The following is a 22,341-nucleotide window of genomic DNA, read 5'->3' as shown; positions in this document are numbered from 1 at the left end:
TAAAAATAGTTCAAACCTTATAGTATGATTTCTGTGTAGGTGTAGCCTACATTCCAGAACCCCCTGAGATCACATTGTTGTATAGCTCACTAAATACTTTAAAGGGTTGGTGTTGATGTTTAGTGTGAGCAACACAGAACAGATCATATGTCAAATGCATATTGTGATGCATGCTAATGATCATAATTTAAATAAATCTCATAATGCATTTTCCTCTGTCTGTTTGCAGACAAACTTATCAGCTTCATCTCATGTCATATTCTCAACTTGTAACAATAAACATTTTAAAGATTAAACATGAAATGCAAAACTTCTTTGCAACAGCTGTGTCAATGATTTACTCACTTTCTACTGTGAATTTTAAAAGTGTGTGTGGGTGTTTTGTCCCTCTAATAAGCCAGATTTGTCTTGAATTCCTCCACACTGAAACAGAATTTGCAGATAAAAAATTAAGCCACACTTTGTAAGTTTTGGCATGAAAGGGACCATATCCACAGCAAATAGAAATACTGACGTATCTTCCTGGACTGGTGAACCACATGGGCAATGAGGTTTTCCAAAGCAGGAGAAAAAATAAACCCAAACTTAAAACAGAAAAAAAAGACAGTAAGTGGATGGAAAGGAGTTAAGGGATTAGTTCAAACAAAATTTTAAAATAAATAAACACATGTAAATAAACATGTCAAGACACAGATATTTGTGATTTTGTTAAAAGCGTGAGATATCTTTTTCCACCTCTATACACAACCATTTCCCAGAGTAACGTAGATGTAATTTATCTTTATTATTTTTGGTGAAATTACCTTTTAAATTTTTGACTTTAGGCCAATAAGGCAATTCTGAGCTCAAGAGAGATTAATGTCCTATTAGAACCTTTCCCTTTGTGTAAAAATGTAAGAAAAAGAGCCAAACCATCTTGCCACGGCATGTATAAAAATTGGAATGGTTCCTACTGCCTCTTAGGACACCTATATGTATTTACTAAGCGTAAAAATGGATAAATTAAGGTGACAATAAATGTGCATGTCAGGGCTCAAGAGGATATTAATACCTTCTGCACCCCAGCGTTGTTTTCAGGTGGCACTTGTAGTTATTAGAGGGGTTTCTGAGAGGGTTTGGTCCAGACAACCATGAAGACACGCTTTATTATTTTGTCAGGGATAATGTGATGAAACTGGATGCTATAACAGTATTTTTGCACAGGATTCTGAATCAGAAACTTGTTATAAATAAATATGCTAAAATGAGCTTGGTTGGGGTTTTGGAGAGAGAAAAAGGGAGGTCTTCCAATGTTTTTATTTGCTTCCAAGAAGAACTATTTTAGTTGGTGAAGAGTTATTGAAGGTGAAATGTAAAAACAAACCATAATCTGGCTTTTTCAGGTTGGACCATAAAAAGATACATGTCTACTTACCTTAGCAGATATTTATTTATTTATGTATATGCCAGTAAAGTCCTTTTTGTAACACTGTTCCATTGCTTAGCAGTGTGACTGTATATGACTAAATTTTGTGGCTTCTTTGTGGGTAAGATGTACACAGGGGAAGACACATAAAGCTTATAGGAGAGATAGAATAAGTTTTTCACATTTCTGACATTAAAAAATCTGAGCTGCTCCCATAAAAGGATCCTGAAGGAATGCAAAAGCCTGCTATTCTGCAGCTTCTTTCCTTTGACAAACCAAAATAGGAACCAGCAAGAACGAGTGTTCCTCACAAAGAAGCATCTTGAGCAGATGAAATTGTGTTGTTTTTTTGTTTTGTTTTGTTTTTACCCCCCTCTCTAAATATGACTGAAAAATACACAAGCAGCACTGATAGGGGTTATAGCTAACAAAACAATGTCAGGTAAAAAAAAATTTCAGCACTGGAATTAATTGCAAGCTGTGTGTTTTCATGCACCTTTACAGGAACATAATCAAATGTATCTAAGAAACTTCGTCTGACATTTTGTTAAAATGTATGAGTGCAGCAGATGCAACAAAAACAAACTACAAGGAAATTTTATGGAGTGTGATAATCAGTTATGTTGCAGTAGGAGCATTTATTTGTAGCATTTCTCTGCCTGCATTGAAAACCCACTTTGTGGCCTCAGCTTCTGATGAAAGTAATGGGCTCTCTGGCTGCAAAACTTTCTTCTGTGTTCACCTGATAATTGTTAATTGTATCAGTCAATTGTTTGATGTAAAGCAGGTAGCATACAATAATTACTTTTTTTTAGCTTTTTAAATAAAAACAGCTGTCTGTTTTAAACAAAATTGATGCTGTGATAGTGATGAGAGTTAAATCGGTTAACACACAAACTGCAATAATCTAAATCTCCCTACCTCATCAAGCTGAAGGAAACCACCAGGGATATAGGACCTCATAGACTGGTATCACTTCAGGACCCACCCACATTGGCTGTCAGCCCAGTCACTCATTTCACTGCTTTTTCATTCAGTGCAAACTACTGATAATCTTATTTCATTCATATCATTATATTGGGGGAAAAAAGTGTTGTCTCTCATTGTTATTGTAAAAGATTTCAATCTTTTTTTTATAATAATAATTAAAAAAGAAATCATTGTAGATGCTTTTTGGAAGTGGTGACACAAATGCAACTGTTCACTTTGGGAAATGGCTTTGCAGTTCTAACCCTATCACAGCAGTGGACCCTTCTCCATCTCTACTTCTCTGGGATTCTCTTATGTTTTTAATCTGTTGCCAGTTAAACTAATGAGTTGTGAGATGTTTCTTAACCAAAGTTCAAATAAAAAAGAAAAATTTCAGTTTCAGTGTTTGAGATGTTGTTTTCCTTTTTTTCAATCCATTATAGAGCTTAAATGGTTTGCATATCATTATATTCTGTTTTTATCCAAGCAGTGAAGTTGCAGTGATTCTGATGTTGCTGCTTCTCCAATTATTGTTTATTTATTTATTTCCGTTACAACTCTGAGCGCTGTCATTTTTTTAAATGCTCAGATAACTCTGCAGTTGTGCAGAATGTCAGTGATGGTCAAAAGAAACTGATCAGCCTCTTTGCATGGTATGGGAACACCTCATCACCTTATCTTGAGCATATACAAGGCAAAAAAGATGACTGAATTTCAGGTGAAATGGGAATGAGCCAAACCTTATTTTTTTTCCTATAACATGAGGTGGAGGCAGTGGACCACACATACTTTGGTGTTCACCTGAACAGCAGACTGAACTAGAAATGCAACACTGAGGCCGTTTACAAAAAGGGAAAGAGTAGACTCTATTTTTGTAAGAAGCTTAGGTCTTTCACTGTTTCCAGCAAGGTTTTGCATATTCTCTATAAGTCTGTGGTGGAGAGCGCAATTTTCTTTGCAGCCATCTGTTGGTGTAGCAGCATCAGAGCCAGTGATTCAAAGAAATTGAACAAACTGACAAAGCTGGCTCTGCGCTGATGGCTGCTCTGGAGCCATTGGAGCTGACTGCAGAAAGAAGAATGTTGCACAAGCTGCTAGTACTAAACATAATAAACAAGACAGAGACCTCTGCACAACATACTGATCAAGCAACAAAGTGTTTTCAGTCAAAAGTTTCTTCAGTTTTGTTGCAATGAGGAGTGGGTTGAAAAGGTCATTCCTGTCCACAGCAATAAACTTTTACACTAACTATCTGTACCAAGAGGAATCCTAAATGTAATCTATTTATCTGGTTTAGTAAAACTGTGTTTGGTTTTCCTTTAAGATTAAAAAAGTATCATTGCATCATTAATCATTGCAAAGTTGGTTATTTCTATCAGACCACCAACTACTTGAAGGACCTCAAAACCTGAAATAATGCACCTATAGGTGGTGCTGTCATTAACAAGTTAGTATAATTTTTCATTATTATTAGTAGTAGTAGTATTTTTTAAAAGAAATAAGTTCACAGCATTTTGAGAATTTGATTGATTAAATAATCAATATATTATCTTCACTGAACCAGTGGTGGAGCTAGACTTTTATACATTGCGAGGCCAGCAGGTTGGAAAGGCTGTTAGGGGAGGTCAATGATTTTTCCCTTGGTTAGTTCACTGTAAAAATGAAAAAGTTAACAGAATTCAATATTTCAAGACAACTGTCTGCGCTGAGTTTTGAGGCCAACTCAAATGGTCTCTAGTTGGTCCAACTAATTGTTTTTTGTTGAGATAATTCATCATTCAAATGTATGAAAACAAAAAGTGTTCTGGCTTACTGTCTGGTAGCAGCAGTTGTAGACTGGACCCTTGTGTGTGATCACAGTGACTAGCATGGCTAGTATAACGTTGGGAGCTGCTGATACTAGAACTGGGGTCTGTCTCAGCCTGAGCTGTGTCCCTCCTCTCAATGAAAAAGTTGGAAATATCTCTCTTTCTCGTCATTCTTATTTCCTTTACAAAATAAGGCTGGTTACAGGAATTGTTCCACATTATCATGCCATAGTTTACATTAGTAGTTGTACTAGAAAATCCCTTCTTGAAACGTGAAGCCAAATGTCAATATTTTTTTTTTTAAATGATGACTAATTAGGAAACCACATCAAAATTTATTTACTGGTGTAGTGACACATGTGATCCATGCAGATCTAGAAAGACATTTCTGTCCTCCACTCAGATTTCAGAGGTGGTTTACCATTACTCTAGCTCCAACTGTACACTGGACCCTTTAAGGCAGGAGAAAAGGTTGGGTTTATTTGTTTGTTTTTTCACCATTGTCTTAAAAAATATTTAACAACTTCACTAAGACTGGATACTTTTAATAAAAATTCACTCAGGGTCATTTCAAAACTTAGTTGGAAACTTTATTAAGCCAACCAGTTAAAATTTCATTAAAATTTCCATTTGAAATAAACATAATTTTCTATCATTTGCATTATAAATGTCATGTAATTATTGACCTGAAATTCAAGCGTTTTTGCAATGAATTGCACTGTGATTTAACAGTAGGTTGCAAAATGTGTGAAAATTTATATTCCAAAACTGGCTGCATGGATTTGTATTGAATCTTGTCCATACAATATAAAGTTTGATCTGTGTTAAAAACATGGCAGTTTATTGAAGTGCGGTTTAAAACACTAAATGAACATCTCTAGACATTTACCCTCCCCACATTAAAATTTTTCTTAAGATTTTGACATTAATAATATATGCCTAATAATGGGTGTGTAGATTCATCACCATATAAGATCTATTACCTCTGATTTTCAATCATGCAATTTATCTGGACAAACTAAATTCTTTGGACCAACCATTTTATAGAGACAAATCTTTTGACCAAATTGTGAGAATACCTTTGAGAACTGAATGATATCTTTTACAGTTTTGTCACAGTGCAGAGAGTCTTTGGGCGACAGTGCACAAACACAATGTGCAGATTGTGTACAGAGCACAGACAAGTCACTCTTTCTCTGCACTGGCAAAAAACATAAAGTGGGTTAAATAAGACTAACAAAACATATAAAATCTATGGAGGATCAAAACTGCCTCTTTGTACACCAGATGTCATCCTGCCCATATCATACAAGAGAAGGTGCAAACAGAATAAAATTATGGGTGCAACAAAAATTTACAGTGATGTAATGACGTAATTCTAAGGTGGCTTTCTAGCTTGGTTCTTTAAACAGTTTTTAAGTGATGCAGCAAAAGTGACAGAAGCTGACAGAGGCTACATCCTTGCTGAAGGCACACAGCTACCGATCTGCACCATGACCAACCAGCTCTGGTTTCTGACTGGCTAGCAGTTGGAAATGTGAAGGTGACTACTTTGCCATCCAAGGTGAAAACTCACATTTTTAACCAAGCTCACTGCATCAACTACTGTCTTAGGAGAAATTACATTAAATGGGAATATATACAACTGTTCAGCATTTTATTTATTATTTTAAGAATAAAAACAATTGGTAGGGTTGCTTATAAATACTTTTTTTATTATTATTACTTTGAAATGTGAGTAAATTTACTTAATTTTTTTACTTTGGGCTGCTGGAAAAATAAATAAATGTTTTCATTTATCTTAAAGATGTCCTGCAATAGACTGACAATCTGTCCAGGATGTACAGTCTCTCTTGCCTTATAGTAGCTGGGATATGCCAGAGATCCCCCACAACCTTGCATTGGCATAAACGGGTATAGAAAATGGATAGATGGCGTTTATGTTAAGGATGCAAAGATGGGTAAACACTAAAATTATGTTTTAACATTAGACAAGAAAAGATTGGCAGACTTTTTTTTCCACATTAAGTAGGGATGGGCATTACCAAAATGTTTCCTGTCAATATGATGCCATTAGTTTATGGTATTGATACTGATATTGATACCTAATTAAATGAAAATTGTACAGTTTGCATTAATATCTTTATTGCAAGAGCAATACGAAATATAAATAAAACTGAAAACCTCAATACTTGATAGAAATGATTTTAAAACAATAATAAATTTTACTGATGAGTACATTAAACAAAAAAAAAAGATAAAATAAATATTTTTAAAATAATTAAAATACAGATTAATTTAAGATGAATTACGTTTATTAAATGGTAAAAAAAAATATGAAATGTAAAATTAATATGATAAATATAATAAAGCATAATTGGCATTAATCTGCATTAAACCAGTAATATATATCAAAACCAAACCTCTTCATCACTAACAGAAGCAGCATCATTGTGACATCATGACATTTGATAGGCTGCCATAATGATGTTACACAGAAGGAATGCCCTATGGCTGGGCTTCAAATGCTATTTTATTGCCTAAAACTGTCAGATGCAAAAACAAATGGCATGTTTTGTATCAGCAGAGTGGTTCCTCGATACTCAAAAAAGTATTAAACCCAATATTTTGATTGGCTGATATCGGAGTATCGACCGCAGTGTATCGATACGCCAATCTCTAACATTAAGTTGCCAGTTTCAGCATGCCAGTAAGACAGTAAATGAAGCAATGTCTGCATCTCAAGCTAATCTGCTGCTTCTCTTGTGATCTACCCCACGCTCTAAATGCCACATATCAAAACCAGAGATGTGGGTAGATTATTTAAACCACAAACCTCCTGATTCGCTTTAGTTGGACGTGAAGTGTCTCCTAGAATTCATGAAAAGTTGTTGATGCATTTCTTATCTATTAACATGTCATGTTTGCTGCTCTGCTGCAGCACTGCAATCAAGCTCATCTGCTCCACCTGCCCTGATTGCCCATTCTCCACACCTGCTCCCCACCCCATTTAAACACACTCCAGTCTCTGCTTCCCTGCCAGATGGTCTTCTAACCCTGTCTTGTTCTTGAGCTTCCTTGTATTTGCAGACCTCCCCTTTTTTGACCCGGTCACGTCCCTGGATTTTGCTCCTACCTTGCCCATGTCGGATTGTTCTCCCTGCTGGTTGCCTGCCTGGATATTCACCCCTGCTTGGAATGACCACGGAGTTTTTGCCTGCCCCCTTTGATAAGTAGCCTGATATCTGCCTTTTTGTGTATGACCATTGCCTGCCTTTTTGTGTATGACCATTGCCTGCCCTCTTGACCATGTTTTTGGATATTGGATTCATGCTGTAACGCCTGGAGTTCTTTCAGAATACGGCTACACACAGTCAGCCCAGATCCTCCTTCCATATTCCGTCAGGCAGCTCCAGTTTCTCTCTATGACTCCTCCTGCTTTAATAAACCATACTCTGTTCAAACCTTAAGATCTGTGTGAGGCTGAATTTCTGGGTCTTCAGGAGAAACCATTACATTAACAGAGATTTGGTTTATCATTGGCCTGGCCAATAGCTGGTTTTGATAAGAATATTAATGAAGCCAACTTCTTTACAGTCCTTATCCTTGTTTTAATTGTGCCATGATGTTCTCCAGATGAATAAAATCCAACATGGAACTAACCCAGCAACTATTTCAAGATGGTCTAAAACAGGAGTGTCCAAATGCGGTCTTCGAGACCTACAATCCTGAAGCTTGTAGATGCATCCCTTCTCCAACACACGTGAATCAACACGCCTGGAGAAGGGTTGGATCCAAAAGCTGCAGGATGGTAGATCTAAAGGACCAGATTTGAGCACTCCTGGTCTAAAATGAGTTTCTATACGTTTGCTTCTCTGAGAATAGTTTCAAATCATGCAGTGGCCATATTTGACTTACCAAAGTGAAGCAATTTATTCATGTTTTCAAGATCAATAAACACTGAAAATTCAAATCTTTCCTATCTGCTTGTACTCTTCTCTTTTAAAACTAACAAAAAATACAAAACAAAGCAGTGACTCTCACCAGCACATACCTCTGCACTAAATGTTCCAAATGATTTGTTCTTCCATTTGCACATTGTCTCGTGGACTGATCTTCCAGATTATAACAAGGGTTGGTTCAAATACTACTCTCAAATGCCATGCCTCCATATCATCTCCAGAGTATTTCAGCACTGTAGTGTATATGTAAAAATGATTCATGTTGACCTCTGGACACACTAAAAGAAGACTATATATCACAAACTAGAAATGTGCCCAAAGTGTCATGCAAAAGTTAAATTAAGAGGGTAACCATTAAGGAAATCCTACTGCAAAAAGGATTTAAAAATAAATTAAATGTATGAAATGAAAAGGTACTTTTAACTAAATTTATCAATTGTGTTATTTATTTCTCCTTTTAGAAATAGCATTTGAAAATACTTTTATAAATCAGTTTTACTGTCATCATAAGCTCTCGTTCATGTTCAAAATTTTGCATTATTTACAGTATACCTTTAAAACTTTAAAAATTCTGAAGCCCTCAAGGGTTAATATCCAGTTGCTGGCATGTGATGCAGTGTTGCAAAACAAAACACAGCTGCCATGTGATGGTTTGGGATGAAAATTTGAGTTGCACTTAGAGTTTCTCAATCATGCTGGAAGGCAATGGTGGCTCCAGGAATGTGCTTAATGATTGTCAGTGTGGCATCAAAATGAGTCAAAAGCACTGAGTTTTCAGTGAGAAACTTATGTAGTGTTATTTTAATATCTGCGATCCCCATAATCTTTGGCTGCAATGATCCCTGTCAAGAACAACAGCTTTTAAAACAATATCTGCTTGTCATACTCACAGTTCCACAAGTTATAACAGCAACCATGTTTATATTTTATCTCTCAGGGGGGCAGGGGGGTATTCCAGAAAGGAGGTTTAACAAATCCTGTGATAAAGCCTGGCTTTAGGGTGTTAAATTCTCTGACGTCTTAACTTGCATTGTTGGTTCCAAAACACCAGCTATGAAGTAGCGTTCACAACCCTGTGTTGGTTAAGCCAGTATGTGTATGTCCATGGCAAACCTATGAAAAGCATCACCGATGCCCCAAAATCATGATGAAAATGACCAAAACAGGAATACAGCTGCATCCGCCACCACCCACTGTGACGCTTGGTAGAGGATTTCCAGCAAAGTCAACACGTAAGTGGATGTTAAACGCATGGGAGCCTACAGTTGGCCCCCTAGAGAAAATTTTTAGGTAGCCAATAATTTCCATATTGCTGTAGGCTCACCACAAAGGGGTATACCTATTTCACAGTCAATAAGTAGACATCGGAGGGATGGAAGATGGAAGTTTCAGGGCAACAGCAACCACTGCTCATCCCTGTGGAGGAGCTTGGGGTGAGCATCACTGCCCTATGATGAGGGGCATCCCAGGGGGTTATGTCATCAGAACTGGCCCAGATGACTGCAAAGTAATTCTAGAAAGTCCACCTACAGATCGTAAAAGGCGGACCTGGAAATGGAAAACTTAAAATTGAAGATAAGAAATCCATGGAGACATAGGCCAAAATGTCAGTGAATGATGACATTGCATAAAAAAGTATTTCTCTTTTCAGCTAATGAAGCATGTAATGGAGAAGATGCCAGACAAAAATTGAAAAGTGAAAAATATTTAAAAAAAATGGAGAAGTCTGTTCATTTCTTTAAGTCGTAGTGGTTTTGATAGATTTGATCATGCTATGGTAAACTTAATGCTGGAGATGCGTTGGGCATAGCCTGAACAAAATCTACTCCCTACCAGGCTATAGCACATGTTACTGTATTAACTTACCTAGATAAGCCATTTTGGAACTGAAAACCCAAGATAATCGGTTAGTCTAGGTTAACATAGCCAGCTAAACCAATAAACCCACTTTTTCAAATATGCCCAGGACTGGATGTGGTCTTAAGGGAACAGTGACGTAGGTGTGTATCAACTATAACAAATCCAATCAAAATATTATTTTCCAGGATTAGTGGATGGCAATTTCTGACCACTAGTTAAACAAACAAAATGTGTTATATGCACGAACCAGATGTTAGAGTTCTTTTAAAGTTGTGCTGAATGGCATGCAAAAACAAATCAAACAAAAGAATATACAGGTTTTATCTTCTTTTTATCAGTATAAATACCTAGTTTTCGGTTATGTGACTATAAGTATATATAGTAGGGCTAGAATCTTACAGGAGTCCATTAGTCACTGAGGCCTCAGAGTGGATAAAAAAGGTAAATTACATACTCATTCCATTTTCTGCAGTTAGTAAGGTGTGTTTAGCTTTACAGAGGAGTTAGTCAAACAACGGGAGAGCATTAAAACATGCCAATACAGCAGTATTAGTCAAGAGCCTAAGTCAATAAACCCCACTGGGCTGCATGCCTTACTACAAACACAAGCAATTGCTTTAAAAGGCCTCAGCACTAGATAGAAACATCAATTACAGTAAATTACACCAAAACATTGTGTAACACTTCAATTTGTTTAATCTCCCAAGCTGTCTTGGCTGTTTTGGATAAAAGCAAAGCAGAGCAAAGTAAGATAACATTCAATAGCCTTAAGATGCATTGTATCTAAATCTGGACATGTAAATGTACTGAATGAGAGTTATTTATATTTTAATTTCCTAGTACTGCCTTTGAAAACATTTTATAGACTCAAAAATGGGTTATAAATATTTTTCCTTTGCTCAGTATATTTTTTTTTATTTAAATAGGAGCACTCTGTCACAGCCTTTTGACTTAAAAATCCACACGAGCTCAAGTGTGTAGCCTACATTCAGTTTTCTGCTGGTGTTGGGACTTTAATGGAATGCAGAGATCAGAACACTGAGGAGCACATGCTTAGGCAAAGTTGTGATCCGCCAAATGTTTATCAAGGCTTTTGCTTAAATGTCTTGGGGCACAGGTTGATAAATTCTGCAGTAAGTCTACTTGGAGGAAAGGAAAACAAAAAATATAACACCCTCTTGATTTGCACTCACTTTCCTGCATTGAAGATCCACAAATAATTGCATACTCAAGGTAGAAACTATGCTCCAAAACAGAAACATCCGTGACTTCCCGTGTCATGAATGATTATCCAGGAGGAGTGTTGGTTGCTGGGGACAGATGAAGATTTGGCTATTTCAGTGAATATTTTGGGAGGGGGTAGGGGGTCTAGAGTAAATGAAAGACAAATGCGTGTAGTGCCCACTCAGCTTTTTTCCCAGTCAAGATCAAAGGCAAGCCGGACTGGCCGCTCCACAGGAAACTTGAGATGGGTCCTGCCTTTGTTTGCTGTTGCTAGGAGACCTGTAGAAAGCTGAAAGTGTTTGCAGTGGGATACAACATCAAAACCATTTCCAATATAAATTTTTAAGACAGGCATGTATTTGTGTCCTGAGCTTTGGATTTACTGAGCACACAGAAAACACTAATGCTAATTATTTATCCCTGTTTGCAATAGGATAATGTTTGTTTGTAAAAGAAGTTGTTACACAGAGATGCGTACACTTTGAAATGCCACATGTCAGTTATGTGCAAACTATGCAAATTATCTTTGGTTTGATAGTTTGGAAGCATTGCCAAGTTGATGCACAAAATGAACTGACCGAAGAACAACGCAGGGAAGATCAATGAATTGTTTTTTAACAAATACAGAAACATGCATGCTGTAAAATAAAAGTGCATCTAGAGTGTACAACCACAACTTAAATGTCATTGGAAAGACTCATAAGCAATGCTTTGGCTACCGAAGAAACTAATTATGATGTTGTTATATATTAATAGGCCCCATGATAGTAAGGATAGCTAGACATGTGTCACAGAGAGCTCATTACATATCATTAGTTCAACACTTCAATAATGTCTACACCTGCTGAGCAGCAGATAATGACTTGGCCCCTGATATTTGCTGGACTATTGTCTACAAAGTAAAGCACCACCAGGAGAATAGGTCCACAGGCTTATGAGGGGCATGAAAATTGATAAAGCTGTAAAAGAACCTAATGTACACACATGTTAGATTTGGTATAAGCTAGAGTGAAAGCAGCACAGGAAAGAAGAAAGCTGCATTTGTCTTTTTCTTAATGGAACTAGGACACAAGGGCTAACTCATTAAGTAAACAATCATAATGAGCCACTAGTGAACCAACATGCACCCTTTATGTACATACACTGTTACATAATTCTGGAATTAAATAAATATTACACGATTTGCAATTCTCTATGCACTATGTCTGATGGTGGCTTGCATCCTAATGTACTTATGCCATTCTTGTTTTGTGGCCCAGGCTCACCCAATGTTGCATAATTCTGACTGATTTAACAGACCTCCATTATTTTTTACACCTTTTAACTTTCAATCTTTTGTCTTGCATAAAACCTATTTAATCATTCAAGTTGCATTCAACAAAATGCAGAGTTAATTATGTATTGTACTTTCATAGTTCTACACTCACTATATAAAATCTGTCTTCTGATTAACAGCACGCAATAACTGCTGCTGCCAAAAAATGTGACCTTCGTGTCTGGAATGATGAAAATTAGAATTGTACTGTGTCTGCCTTGTGTTTTCACTACTTGAGCCAACTGGCACAGCACTGGCGTCCTCTCCCAAGCTCCCAGTCTGCCATGATGACAATGGCAACAGCGACTGCATGGCATGTAAAAATGACAAAAATACCAGCAAGCTCAGGAACGTTTGGGAGATCTGAAGATAGTGTAACATAGCCGATCAACCAATGTAAAAAAAACAAACAAAAAAAAAAAGTGTTGCAAACAGTTTAGATTTTCTAGGCCATCAGCCTCTTCATCCATGTTTATAATGCAACATCCTTTCAATGGCGGCCTTAAAAAGAGCCAATTTCAGGCTGGAAGAAGAATAAATGAGGTTCCTTGAGGATTCTGAGTTTGAATCCTTTAGAGGGCTGAATTTCTTCCAACCAACAAGAACTAAAAATGGCCTACATTCAAGTGTGTCATAAGCTTATGTGCTGTGTCCTGTCTTAACTTGCTGCAATCAGTGAGTGTGCTCGTAAAGCTTTTGGTTGAAAACATGGAGGACACAACAGGCAAAAAGTGACAAGACAAAACAGAATCATCCTCTGAACGTTTGCTTCACCCTTTAAGAAAACGAAGTCAAGGCTAATCCTGCTGTTCAGATGTGAGAAAGAGTTGTCTTTTCTTGTCACTGCAATCAGGGATCCACCCCTGCGTGACATCACAGTGAACACACGACTGCCAAATCTTGCATCAGCAGCCTAAATTCAATTTAATTGGTGTGCGAATAGCTGCGGCAAAGAGAATATGTTTTTAGATTTATGACTGCTGAGTACAAATCTATTATGTGCTTTTATTATTGTTTGACTAAGAAAGACTGTTCATTTGGCTGCCACCTGCCTTTTACTTATGCAAAAGCCTCTTTACAGTTTTTTTTGTTGTTGTTTGTTTGTTTGTTTTTTGTTGTTGTTGTTTGTTTGTTTTTTACAATATAATTTAAATTGGGAACCATTTGTTCTTTGGGTGTCCTTATTTGAAACTGCAATATTGCAATTAATAAATCATCTGTGAGAAAAATTATGAATAATGTAGCTATCAGAACTTTGAATAAATAATCAGCATGAAAACACAGTAGGGTAGGTTTGAGTACTAAAAAAGTACAAATTGCAAAAAGCTAATAAGTTTTGGACCCTTACAAAAACATCTGCTAAATCTAAGTCCAATGTTAGTTTAGATTTGACTAAAGTAAATATATTTTCATTGTTACCCATAACGAAAGTCTCTCAGATTATTGTCTTTTTGCAGCAGCTTTTTGTCTATAATTGTGCACTAAAATCTAAAAGTTAGCAATGAAGAATCCAAACAGGTTTTTTTTTTTGTGTTTTGACAGGCCTGACTGATAAGTCAGCAAAGTAGCCAGGATGCTTCTTCCCAAAACAGTTCACCTCTGTCTCAGGCAATGACTTTTTCCTGAACTCTGTACCCCCACTGAGACAATAAAACGGCTGAATGACTATAGGAGCAGTGGAAAGGCCAATAGTTTATAACTCAAGAGAGGCACAGCTATACAGCTTGTGTGAAGACAAAGATTTAAAACAGTAAGAGATTGGAATTCTCTCAGTCTGAGGTCAGGAGGCCAAAGTTACCTTTTCAGTTCCCTGAAGGCAGATGGGAAGACACAAGCTGCATCCCTTCAGCTTCAGACAAAGAAGATGCCTCATTGAATCCCTGCAACATGTTATTATTCAAATCAATAATAGCTTACTTTGTGTATAAATGGCATGTACAATCTTTAATCTGAAGATTATTACGGTAGTTTCATGTATTCAGTTAGAAGCAAAATTGTAGTAAAACTACCATTATTAACAAGTCCAGCAAAAACAGTTTGCCATACTTTTCATAATGAACCGGTCTTGTCTAATAAACATAACCATGAATTGTTCTGCACAAATTTAAAATATTATTTGATTGACATATAGTGTGACAAACAGAAACCAGTCATTTATTTCAGTCTGTTGTTGCATTTACCTTCATCAAACTAATATAACAAAAATGACCTTCACACAACTTTTCAACCATATTCTGTTTATTATAAAACCAAAACAAAATACATTAGTGAGTAATATTAGCAGGAGCTAAAGAGCTATCTTTCTTAACAGGAAAAATAAAAATAAATCATATTCAAACATATAGAAAGAAAGCTGTTACAGAAAGAACATTTGGTCCATTTAATGTTATTTTCAGATAATTTTCTAAACTTATTGAAGAATTTAATGTTGCAAATGCTTATATGGGGTACTTAAAATAAAGCCATATAATTTAAATACACATAAAATGTATTACAGTACATATTCCAATCTATTTAAGACAACAACTTAAAACACTGGAGCAGAGTTTATCCTATGAGGGGACATTATGATATAAAGGTTGTTTTGAGCCTTGATCTTTTCACACTCTGAGATCCTCTTTTCATTCTAACGGCATTAAAAAGAGAAAAAAGACTCGGAGACAGAGGAGTGAGGCTGACGTCACAGTCCAAGAGTCACCCGCCGTGTGTTTGGCGTCTCCAAGTAAAGACTTATCTGCAAAGAAGTTTGGACGGACAATGTGGGCGGACAGGGCGTGAAACTACTATCATCATCAGTTCTGAATGAAAAAAGAAAACATATCTTCCACAAAAAAGAAGACTCATTCCAATTCAGCTGCGTTGTTAGGACAACGAGAACCATCCCTCAGATGATTAGTTCCACTTCAAAAGAATTTACTTTCCGTGGTGGAAACGTCCCCCTTTTGTGTCCTTACACAGGGTTTTCTCAGCCCGAAAGAAGAATAATCGTATGTTTAGTCAGTCTGTTTATTATTCCTTCTGTTCACACTACAATTGTATTAAATAAATAGAGTACTACTAACAAAGGCCTATTAGCCCATAAACATGTCTTGAAACATACAAAAAAAGGCTAAATCGCAGCCTGCACAGGAATTAAGATACTCTAGTAATGGCGTAAACTACATTGCTCAAGACATGGTCCCAACTCTCTGTGCCCCTTCAGCGACATCATAAAGCATGTTGTGTTGCACTTATTTTTTCCCAAACTGAGGACGTTATGTGGTTCCATCTCAATTTTGAGAAACACCGCCCCTTTGCAAAACAGCGGTAGCTATTGAGGATGCTGTGAAGCAGCAGTTTGTGGTATACTTTCTGGTACATGTGTTTACAGAGAAATTGTTGCACGTGGCTTCTTCAGTTCTGATCAGAAACATCCCCCCACAGCCTCTTCCCAACAGCAGCACTCATTCAAAAATAAAAATAAAAATCTAGTATGTATTACTCGCCACAGTATCTTAATCAGAAAAAATAAATCTTGGGCACAAATGACTTTCTTTTTATTGTTATTATTAACATGTAGCTACGGAGCAGATCACAGTTACAGCAGTTTACTTGATGGCTAATTCTGACTTATTCCAGAATTAAAAACACAAATTGAATGCAACAAAAAAGCTGTGTTGATGTTCTGCAGTTTGTTCAGATAAGCAGACATCTTGCCTATAGTCCAAATGCCAAAAGGGCTGGAGAAAAACACAGAGAACACACCCACCTATGCAGATGAATGGATTCAAGATGAAAAGTTTTTTTGTTTTTTTGTGTTTTTTTGTTTTGTTTTTTTTTTTTTCATGTCACAGCCTGCGACAGGCAGCTGTGACATTTTGGATACTTTTATTAAATTTTTCTTTTGATTGCATGAAGTTTATTTCTGAAGTTAAAACATGGAATGAAGACAATTTGAAGGCCCTTTGGCAACACTCAAGGACACTACTTACTTTTTAGTTTTGTGACAAATAAATTGGATCCACATGCAAACTTAACTTTGTGAAACAGAGACATAATGTTATTTTTATTGGTAAGAATGAATCTTTGAGCTTAACTTTTTTTACAGACAATATCTTGATTTCATCAAGTCTTACAATAAACTCCTGCAACGGCCCCTGACACAGCTTAGAAGCATCCATCCTCCTGTATATGATGAACCTTCTGTCAGCCTACAGTGGTTTAACACGATCAGGAAAAAAGAAGCCTCCTGGCACAGGACACGCCAGCAGCAGCCCTTTAATGCTGCCAACTGTCAAAGCTTTGATTTCTGATTGATGAGCAACATCGGTGCAATAACAGAGTGACACTACTGGTCATCTTGTCCCATTTCCACAACATTAAACTCATGCTTTAAAAAAGTAACACAGTAGCTCTGCTCCTGGAACTCCAACAGCTACCTCATTATCTGTCTGAAATTGTATTTCCACAAAATGAGTAACCCATTCCTACAAATATACAAACGGTTACAGTAATAAAGAATGAAAAAGAGATGGGGTATGCCCCTTTCCTGGCTAAAGTTGTATTTATTTTATTATTATTTCAGGAGTATAATATACAGTGTGCATTGCAAATTCAGCTTACAGTTTGTTAGCCACACTGATCTAAATAAATGTCTATATTCCTAACACAGTCAAATACAACTATATTGCAATAAATTCTTGCTTCGAGGGGTTACAGTGTTCAGTCTTGATACAAATGTTGGAAATATTGTTGACTCAATATTTATGGTAATTTGGAGGGCCGTAGGTTGTGGTGCTATTGAGTTGTATTGCATTATACTGAAAAGTATAGTTTGCCCAGACCATTTTAATCAAAGAAGATACATGAAATATTAGAAACACCACTCCAGGCAGAAGAGTTTAACAGCAGCTCAGACTACAACTCTCATAATCAGAGTTGGAGTAATTAACAAAAGAATTGTGGTAAAGAGCACACAACGATATAGCTGTAAGCAAATATTATTCATGTGTTGACCAACAATAGCATAAAATGTGGTGAAACACTCGGTCATCATACAAAATAGGTCTCAATGAAAAGTTCTTTATCACATATGTGCAACATAAAATTTTAAACATAAATGTTGCCATTTGATACACAGAGTTATCCTTAGGCTAATTTACGTCTGCAGCCCTTTGGCATGCCACACAAAAAAATAGCATACAAATAGCATATATGGTTATAGCAGTTATAAATGGAAGTATTTCGGGTGGATTTTACAGAACTAGCAGGGTGATAGACAAAATCCAGTAAAGATGCAGGCATCATGCCATTTAAGATCTTATTCAAAACTTTCAAAACTCATTAGGTTACGTTTCTGGAGACTCTTCCAATGATGGTACAGGAATGGCTTTTGTCAAAGATTTTTAGAGCTTGTTGACATAGTGATTCTAGAGGTCTGATGGCAGATTCACTGGCCTGTCCCCAACAGGTGATACAGTATGAGATGTGTGAAAATTGGTTTGAGTAGGAGCGAACAATAAGCAGATTGGGTATCACTTCAAATGCAAATCTGTACAACAGTCTACTTTTATTGTGCCAATATTGTTTAGATCTTTATTCAGTTATGCTAATTAAGTGCCTTTAGAATAATTTAAGTAAATAAATAAATAAATGAAAATGTCCTAGTAGGATGCACTCTGGTAATGCCTCTTTAATCTATGGGCCTAGTTATGAAATTATAGTTCTATTAACACATTAATGACAATTTATGTAAAAACTGAGCTTGATTTAAAAAAAAAAAAGACAAATAAAAAAATGTCAGTTTTAATGAAAACCTGTTGTGTCAAATGGACCTTGGTATCTCATCTCATAAGTGATAAAAAAGAAACAAAAGTATGGTTAAATTTATCACTATTTTCCCCAGTTTTAATAAATGAGGACAAGCTGACATGGAAAAAAGGACTTAGCTCAACTGCAACTAATTGCGTCTTTCATCTATCCAATTAAAAGCAGGATTTTAATCCAAGTAGTTTATTTCTTGTTTTGATTGCTCATCATGAGCCACAGCCTTTTAATCAGGACAAATGTAAGTATTGCATATTAATTCTGCACTGAGGTTATTTCCACTTCTTATTTTTATCATCCTCTCAATGCACAGGACTCCTCTTGGGCCAATCCTGCAGTGACTGGGTGTAATTGACAACTGTAGCAAAGAGTGTGTTGGCAAAGTTAGCTGCTAGCATTTTCAATCCATACCCACTCAGGTGTGCATGTGTGAAAATGTGTGAGGTGGCTGTTAAAATGGTGCAGAGGATCAATAGGATGTTGTTGTTAGTGAGAGACCTTTAAGAGAAACATCAGTAAGGTGGCATCACAAGTTGTCATGTGTGATGTTGGTGAAATGTATGTGGACTGCCTCTGCTTTCAGTTGTCTGAATAAACATTCAGCAACAAAGGCTCAGATCCTCTACATTTTCCTGTGATTAAACAGCTTGGTTGCATGAAGTAATCTCACCCTCACCCAAATGAGATGGTAATGCCTTCTCTCAGGGAATTCAGCAGCACACAGCAGTACCTACACAGCAGTTGTGCAATTCGAATAGGACTAATAATAGAGCCTCCGTTCTCTTAACTTGGAATGTATATTATTCACTTCAAAACTGAGATCAACTATATGGGTCATTGGGATTTCTGTGGAGAAAAAAAAACACTGAAAGGAGCAACCAGAAGAAAATACATGCTGCTGACAACAGATCTAAAGAATGCAGCAGCTAATAAGAAAATTATTTGAGCAGAGTAGCAGCTCAGAACTTTAATTAACGGAGCTGGTTTAAACTGATTGAAAGGGAGTACATGTCCACACTCATGTGCGTGTGAGCCTAATTATTTTCAATTCCTTGATTGTCTAAATAGGCTTTATAAATAAAAGCAAAAGTGACTTGAAATGTTCAAAGGAAATTATTTTAGAAATGGAAATGATCAAAGAAATTTTCATAACTTCTGTGATCTGTAAGTTCATACGCTGGGACTGCAGTCCTCCATGTTGCTGTGGCCAGGAGACACACACGGACACACACACACATATATGCACACGCACATGCACACACGCATGCACTCAACACTCCTCCACTCCCAACATCTGTTTTTCTCCGGGCACAATAAATAAAATTTAGTTGTCCCGTCCACAATTTGAGCGTAATTTAAAAGAAAGACAATAATTTAATACTGAGATGAGCAACATGAAATGATGAAAAGTGAGAATGAGAACATATATGGCATTTAAGATCAGCGAGATTAAGTAGAGAAGAAATGGGATATGGGAAGAAAAATTAGAAAGATGAGATGAGGTGGTGTGATGCAACATGCTGTGCTGTGCCATGGCTTTATAAATGATGTGATATGACCTAAAGGTATCCAAGGCGCCCTGGGTGATGGATTTAGAACATGCAACAACAGCAAAGGCTGCTCCATAATGCAGATGAATAATAAAATGTATGGAGATAATTGCACTGCCCTTGGCATCTTGTTCACATGTGTGTATTACCAACAGCCCACGCTGGCTCCTGGTGTGGGTGGTATCTTTACTTAATGTGTTGGTAAAAGGAAGTATTTACAAAATTTCAAAAGATAGAAAAAAGCAAAAAAAAAAAAAAAAAATTATACTTACAGTAAAGCTTCATGGTTATAAACAAGGGAGGATGCTGTTTCTTTGTTTTTCTCTCTTAGACTCCTTGGCATCTATCCTGGCCCCTCTGAGATTGATTCTGAATCAAGTTCATTGTACAGAGCATAAATTGATTAAGTCTTTGATCAAATGGTGATTATACCAGTCAGAAACATTATGTGCAATTGTTTTTAGAGATTCAGCTGTAGCTAATTTTTTTGTGATGTTGTTAAAAGGTCAAAATTTTGGACACATTTTAACAAAAATGTTGACATTTGCACAATAAGCCAACTCTCATCTACTCCACACACAGCTTCAGGAGTTAGATTTTGCTTGTGTATTATTGAGCTGATACCTGCAAAATCAGGTTTGGGGTTATACATTTGACAGCTTCCACACAGTCGTTCTCTTTGTTGCAGATCATTTTTCCTGAGACACGCCCAGTTACACAAACAGGTTGCATAATTTGGCCTGTTACATAAATAAAGGATGTCATCCACTGAACTGACAATACTAGATAGTAGAGAGGAACTGAGGAAAGGTGCTAATTATCTTAGCCATGTCCCCCTTTAATGATGGACCTGTGTCACCTCTGGGAAGGTGCAAACTTGACAGGCTTAAGTATTAAACTGATACTAATGTAGTATTGATCCTGGGTCAAAGATAATGTTGCAGTAGTTTTTTTTATTTTATTTTTTTTTATGTCAAATATACTATGTTGCTATGATTTATAGTTAGTTACTATAGTTAGTTACCATACCTCACTATCTGTGCAAAATGTAGAAACACAATGTAATGAATGGTATAACTCTTAAATCTCATAACTACAATAGAACATACAAATGATGAAATTTTTACTATTTAACATTGTATTATTTTCATGAAAACTCTAAGGACAGAGATAGGCTTCACAGTGACCCTGAATTAGATTCAGTAGGTACATAAAATAGATGGATTGATAATGATTGATTTGGGGGAAAAAAAAAAAACTTCTGGCCCAGAGAAGACGATAGGGATTTGGTATCATGTTTACATATATGATGTTTTGAATGATAGGGCTTTAATCTGCATTTGTGGATGGCATAGTGAATTGTGTTCATACACAGTTCATGATAGAATCATGCCTGTTTTTAAATAATTCCTACGAACCAGGAAATCATGGGCATCCATGTATGATTTTTGCCTGTGTCCTAACACTCTCAGAAAATAAAGTACCTAATTGTGCTTTTAGGGATGCAAAGGATTGTCACTAGGGTGGTAACTTCAAAGATATTGCTGTTGTACAGTGCATACTTATTTTTACTCTTGCAGTTTGTGCCTTTTAAAACCAAGATTAGGGCCATCCTATACTCTAACTTAACAATGCTGACCTTTATAAGCTACAACGGTAAATATAAGTAACCACTGTTGAGGGTACAACAGCAGTAGCTTTGAGGATACCGCCTCAGTGACAATTCTTTATACTCCTAAAGGTATAAAGGCACTTTGCAAAGGTACTTAAAGGTACTTTATTTTCTGAGTGTATAAAAAGTAAAAAGTTCTACACTGAGGAAAATTTCTCTGAAACTACTAATTGTTGCCCATCTCTCCTGCCTCTCAGGGTTCTCTATTTTATTGATGTTACTGGCCTGCCACCAGTTAACTTAAAGGTAGGGTGGGAGATCCTAGAAAAAATGTTCAAGCAAGCTACATTTTGAAAATACTAGGGGTGGGACTTTAATGTGTTAATTACAAAATAAATCACAAAAAATTTACTGTGTTTAAAAAAATTAACGCCTTTAATCACAGTTTGCATTCCAAACAACGTGTAACGTTTATCAGTGCACGATTTCTGGTACACCGATTAGATTGAGAATCAGTGTTGCTAATTTAAGTATTTTGGCGCTTTATTTCAGACCCATCTAGTGATTCCATTTCAAAGAAGAGACTAGCGACAAATCTGGAGACTTTTTCTGGTGTTACTGAAGACTTCTTCTCAATGAGCACCACTTCAACTGACCCCCCCCCCACAGACATTATTAGAGCTTGAGTTCACAGTATTAATGTCTATATCTTTTATTTGTTTCAATCGTCCATTAAAATCCATTTAAATTAAAAAATCTGTTGCTTTTTGGGGCAAATATTGTTATGCAATTAAAATGTGATTAATCAAGATTAATTTATTACAAAGTCTG

General features: G+C 36.4%; 2 long non-coding RNA genes across 2 annotated transcripts in view; both read right to left on the bottom strand.

Annotated features, from left to right (window-relative positions):
- Positions 1-22,341, bottom strand: part of LOC121642624 — a 94,045-nt gene that overhangs the window by 6,056 nt on the left and 65,648 nt on the right. The gene's annotated exons all lie outside the window — the stretch shown is intronic.
- LOC121642625 lies at positions 1,130-20,744 on the bottom strand. Its single transcript, XR_006010930.1, has 3 exons — positions 16,461-20,744; positions 14,376-14,378; positions 1,130-1,141 (listed from the first exon to the last, which is right to left on the bottom strand). It is a non-coding gene; the product is annotated as an uncharacterized LOC121642625 (long non-coding RNA).

The sequence above is a fragment of the Melanotaenia boesemani genome, chromosome 7, assembly GCF_017639745.1.
Source record: "Melanotaenia boesemani isolate fMelBoe1 chromosome 7, fMelBoe1.pri, whole genome shotgun sequence".
Lineage (NCBI taxonomy): Eukaryota > Metazoa > Chordata > Actinopteri > Atheriniformes > Melanotaeniidae > Melanotaenia > Melanotaenia boesemani.
The sequence above is the reverse complement of the archived record's forward strand: the minus strand, read 5'-3'. Positions and strand labels throughout refer to the sequence as shown.